Genomic DNA, 6000 nt, shown 5'->3' with positions numbered 1-6000 from the left:
TCCCCATTTTACAAATGAGGAACCTGAGACTCACAGAGGTGAAATGAATTGCCCTTCCTTGGTCACAGTGTTAGTAAGTGTTCTGAGGCAAGAGTTGAACTAGAGTTTTCCTAATTTCAAGTAGAGAATTCTATCCACTTTTCCACCTAGCTAATGCTAGGTATATTTGTATCAGCTATACCCACAAGTAAGAATTTAGATCCCTGTCTTATCAGAAATCCTCCTACTCATTGCTTTGTCTAAGGTGTTTCCAGAATGCAGTTCTGCCATATGTGTCTATTTATGATTACACTGCTTTCATTTTTGCATTAAGGGAGGTGCTTTCCAGAACCCCTTGACACAACTACCATCTATAGATCATGAAAGGTTATGGAACGCTTACTTCTCTTTTAGTATGACTGATCACATTATCTTATTTCAGAGGTCTGAATATGCCTCTTTTGTGTTTTTAAGAATATTTGCTTTCAGCCTTTATCATTCAGAAAATTTAGTAAATGGGAGTTGGAATATGGGTTTGCAGAACTAGAACAGTGAGTTGGGTGCCTAAAGTCATCTTATTCTCTGCTCCTGTACCTAAGGTGTAGCTTTGCTAAAAATTTTCTGGGGAGATAAGAATCTATCCTTTTTCTCTTTCTCCAGATGAAGGGATTTCACAGTTCTCCTTTGGAGTCCATTCCATCTTCAACATAATGCCTTTAATGGAACCTTATTCCACTGTTACCACTGAAAGCCCTTCCAATAAAATTATGGAGTTTACAATTACAGATAGATAAGCTTGTCTGTCCTTGTTAGTTGAGGGGACATTTTTAATATTTACATTCTTCCCCTTTCCCTCTGAAAAGGTATATTCAAAATTAGAATAGTGAAAGCACCCAATGAACTCATCATCCTACACTTAAATCACATAGCAATCATTTAACAGCAATGCAAGGTCTGGAAGAGACCTTAGAGAGGCAAATTGCTTCTCATCAGCCAAATGAGGAGCTCGATTTGGATGGTCTAGAAAGTCTCTTCCAGGTCTAAATTCTGTTGGTATCTTGTTCAAACTTGTATTTTTACAATGAGAAACTTGAGGACCAGAGAAGGAATTTAGTGCTGCAAGGGAACTCAGGGATCATTACATCCAACCCCCTCATTTTATAGTTGAGGAAACCTGCCCCAGGACTAAAGCCCAGCTCCTTGACTCCCCAGGAGAATGGTCTTTCTTACCATGCCCCTCTTTCTACAGTTATCCTCTAGAGACAGAATTAGAATGTGGATCAAACATACTGTGAATCCTAACAGAGCAGTTAAAACATACCTTTTTGTTCTTCTATTGTATAGCATTTTACTAATCAAAGGGAAGAATTTGAAGGGACCCGGGAGAGCATTCTGGTATGGCTCACTGAAATGGACCTGCAACTGACAAACGTGGAGCATTTCTCTGAGAGTGATGTGGATGACCAAATGCACCAGCTGCATGTAAGCATTGTTTGTAAGTGTTGGTCCCCGTGGGTGTGGCAGGAAGCCATCTTGGATCAAATTGTAAGAATCCAGGCTGCTCCCAAAGCCACTGGGTTACCATCATCACAAAGCTGTTTTCTGCAGTCTGGGAATGGATTGGAGTATGGTGGTTGTTAGGGGTTTTTTTTGTTTGTTTGTTTTGTTTTTCCCCAGTCACAGAGGAGGATGGGAAGTAGTCAGATCTGTGATTGCATTCATGCAGGATACTTCTGATGAGGAAATAGGCCTTCCACTGATTCAGATTGGGACCAGAGAGATGCCTGGGGCACTGAGTATTTAAGTGACTTGCCCAGGGCCATATAACCTGTATATGTCAGAGACAGAGGTCTTTCTGACTCCAAGACTCATTCTCTATCTGTTGTGCTAAAGATGCCTCTTGCCACTTTTATTAAGTATTGTTGTTCAGTCATTCAGTCACGTCCAACTCTTTGTGACCCCATGGACCATAAAACGCTACCACTGTCCATGGGGTTTTCTTAGTAAAGATACTAAAATGGTTTGCCATTTCCTTCTCCAGTGGATTAAAGCAAACAGAGGTTAAGTGACTTGCCCAGGATTACACAGCTAGTAAGTGTCTGATTTGACCTTTATTCCTAACTCCAGGACCAGTGCTCCAACCACTAAGCCATCTTCTTAACTCTTTATTAGGTATTAGAAGAGGTCAAGAAGTGAAATCTACCACACACTAATAACCCTTACACATGTGAACCACTGAAATGACAAGGTCAAAATTAAAGGCCCACTAGCAAAATAATATGGGAGAACTGCTTCTACCAATGAGTGATTAAGATACATAGTTCTCTCTTTCACATGGTGTCGAGTCGAGCATGACAAGTTTTCAGAAAGTTTTTAAATGGAAAAATTCTTAAATGAGGGGAAAATGATTTGCTTTTTTAAAAGTAAAGAGGGGAAATATTTTTTACTTTAGCATTTCTCCCTCCCAATTAAAAATTAAATTAAAATTTAAAAAGAGAAGATAATCCTCATAACAATTATACATGGCCCAGTGAAACAACAGACTATGTTCAAAAATGTATGTCTCAATCTGCTTTTTGCATCCATTATCCTTTGGGAAGAAAGTTGACCATGTTCTTCATCTTCAAACCTCTGGATTCATAGTTTGTCATTGATGAAGAGGAATATTTTAGCAACACACAGCAAGCTTTTTGACTCTGGACTTTTGTAAGGGTTATGGGATTTAAAGATCTTCCATGCCCCATTGGACTTGCTGATGTAGCAGGAAGGGGCGGAGCAAGAGGAAGCGGAAGCCAAACTAGAGTTCCTGCGGTGGCTGGCGGTGGTGGCGACAGTGGCAGCGGCAGTGGTGGCAGCAGCAGCGCGAAGCCCTTTTTTTGAGTTAGCCAGAATTTCTGCTAAGGACTCCTGCTGAGGACTGCCAGGGGCCGGAGCTGCTGGGAGCGCGCTTCCCGGACACTGGGTGGTTGCTGTGAGTGGGGAGAGGAGGACCTTTGCCTGAGGTAGCCTGTTCTGTTTCAAAGGCTTGAAAATGTGGGTGCTTTCTACTTTATCTACCTGTGCCAATGTCATAACTACTCTGATGGCTTTCACTTTCTGGTTTTGGGATTCAGTCTTTTGGTATCTTAGTAAATTTTCCAGCTTATTCCCCCACATGGCAAGCATGATGTATTTTGTGATGGATAATTATATCAGCATATTTGTAATCTCCATAGGCATTGTGAATATGGCATTGCTGATACAACTTTATGGTTAAAGAAAAAGTTAGGTTAAAGAAAAGATTTTGATTCTTTCTGCAGAGAGGAAAGTCTAGACTAGATCTCTGCTGGAAAATATTTTAAGCAGTCCTCTCTCATATTCTAAACAGGGTTTCCAACAGGAAATTACATTAAATACCAACAAGACTGACCAGTATTTGGAGAGCAGCTGATTCAGAAGAGTGAGCCGATGGATGCTGTATTGATGGAAAATGAGTTAAAAGAACTCCATCGGTATTGCCAAGAAGTGTTTGGCCGAGTGGCCCGATTTCACCGGCGGCTGACCTCTCACAATCCAGTAAGAAAGATGCATTTGTTGTAGACTTTCAACAATAGATTTAAGATTGGTTCAGAATTGGGGTGTTGTTTTTTTTGTGAATTGGAAAAACTAAATATTAGTCTGTGTAAGAGTCTACACAAATGAATTATTTTATGTTTAACAGGCTATGGTGAGAGATTCTGGTTTCTATTTTATTATTGTTCTGCAGGGCACTGCCCTTCTCACCATACCCTCCATGCTACACCAAATCTGAACTTATTTTCTGTTGGATAAATAATAGGAAAGTGGCAATTGTGAAGTGTTTTGGTGGAAAATATTAGACTTTCATTTGATGTCATTAGGATTTTATTTTATCTTTCATCTGGGAGATATTTAATGACTGTTGAATTTAATCATTTAAACAAAATCACTATATCCTTTGCGTGTGGTTGTATTGTGTTCCTGAATGTAGTCTTCTCTGGGCATGTATAAACAAACACACCCAGAATCAGCTAAGGATTTTTTAAAAATTTTACTACTAGTAAATATTTGTCATTTACTTTATCTTAATTGCTGGTTCACTTACTTTTAGAATTTCCTAATGCTTTTGGAAGTCACTGCTTTTGGTCAAGAGCATCAGTTTGCAAAAGTAGCTTTTATCCATTCTTAGGCAGTTGTTAAAAGAACAAATTCCATTTTTTTTTTGGCAAGTGGCCACTGAGTACAAGTCATTGCCTATTTAACCTTGGTGTGCTGAGAACATTATTTAGTGATGGCCACTTAAAAGCACAAGTGACCCTTTTTTTTTTTACTTCATTCTATGGACAGTTACCTTTTCCAAAATCCCTAAGTGTAGCCACCAAAATTATCCCACAATTCCATCTATTCTAAAATCTAACATCTTCCATCATTTCCTTCCTATGATTCAAATGAGATAGAATGTAACTGAGAATTAGAAGAGAATGAATTTATAAGTCAAGTAATAAAACACAGCAATCATAACTTCCTGGTTACAATCACACTTGAGTGATAACATTCTGTAGCAGGAAATCCTCCCCTCAGCCTCACCCTCTGCCCCCACAAGTTGAAATCATCTCCCCATGTTCTTCTTCAGCCTAATTTGTTTCATTTTTAAAAATTGTCTTTTCTTTAGGGATTAGAAGTTGAAAAAGAAGCCTCTGAAAATGAAAAAGATGTGGAAGATTCAAGAGAAATACAAAATGACTCATGACATAAGAAGGAGGTGAATGAGGGACCGTCATCCCTTCAGTCCCTTTGTCATCTTATGCGTCCCCCACTGGGTCATGAACGGTTAGGCTGTGAGACCCCTGTCAGTGTGGACTCTACTCCACTTGAATGGGATCACACAGGTGATTTGGGGGGCTCCTCCTCTCATGAAGATGATGAAAAAGGACCATACTACAGCTTTGTATCAGGTAAAGGCCATAAATCTTTTTTTCTATTTCATTGTTTTTTATGATATTTTTGTTTTTATTTTTTTACCTGCCAGATTTTGAGTTACTAATTTTCTCCCCATTTTTCCCCTACCCACCGCCCCATAATAGCAATCCCATGGATATCCCCTCCTCCAATCTGCTCTCTCCCATATTTTCTCCCATACTCCTTTTGACTTTTCCAGTGGATCTCTATGCCCCAGTGCCTGTATATCTTATTTTCCAATTACATGTAAGATGGTATTAATAATAGTATATATATATATATATATACACACACACACACACACACACACACACACACACACACACACACACACACATATATATTTGAATATTTGATTTTAAAACTTTCAATTCCAGATTCATTCCCTTCCTTCCTTGTCACCCACCCTTACTGGGAAGATAAGCAGTTCAGTATAGGTTGTACATGTGTGGCTAATGCAAAACAATAACATAGTAGATATACTGTAAAAGACTGACTATATTTCCCTCTTGTCCCACCTCCCACTTGTTCTATTCTCTACTTTGATCCCATCCTTTTTCAAAAGTGGGTGCTTCCAACTTCCCTCCCCTGCAGCCTGCCCTCCCTTCCATCATCCCCCCTCTCCTCCCCTTCCCCACCTACTCTCCTGGAGGGTGAGATACCCTATTTAGTGTGTATTTCACTCCCTGCTCAAGCCAGATTCAATGGGAATAAGGTTGACCCATTCCCTTTTGCCTTCCTATTCTTCCTCTCCATTTTAACCATTTTCCCTTGCCTCCTCTCACCTCTTAATTTCACCTTTTAAGTATCATCCCTTCCTGTTAAATTGGTCCTGTTCCCTCTATGTATACCTGTAAACATATATATACACATTCACATATGTATTCATATCCCCCTATACCCTCATATACAGACATATATATTTCTATTCCCTTCAACTACTGAGAAAAGTTTCATAAGTTACAATTGTTTTTCCATGTAGGAATGTTAATAGTCCAACTTTGATAAGTTCCTTATGATTTCTTTTCCCTGTTTACCTTCTCATGCTTCTCTTGCTTCTTGTAT

General features: G+C 39.3%; 1 pseudogene; it reads left to right on the top strand.

Annotated features, from left to right (window-relative positions):
• Positions 1-6000, top strand: part of LOC138150582 (nesprin-2-like) — a 28531-nt pseudogene that overhangs the window by 16553 nt on the left and 5978 nt on the right.

Source organism: Petaurus breviceps, unplaced genomic scaffold (genome assembly GCF_028583685.1).
Source record: "Petaurus breviceps papuanus isolate PSGF00001 unplaced genomic scaffold, PetGlider_PUasm1.0 90881, whole genome shotgun sequence".
Taxonomy (NCBI): Eukaryota; Metazoa; Chordata; class Mammalia; order Diprotodontia; family Petauridae; genus Petaurus; species Petaurus breviceps.
This window is presented reverse-complemented; position numbering and strand designations above follow the sequence as displayed.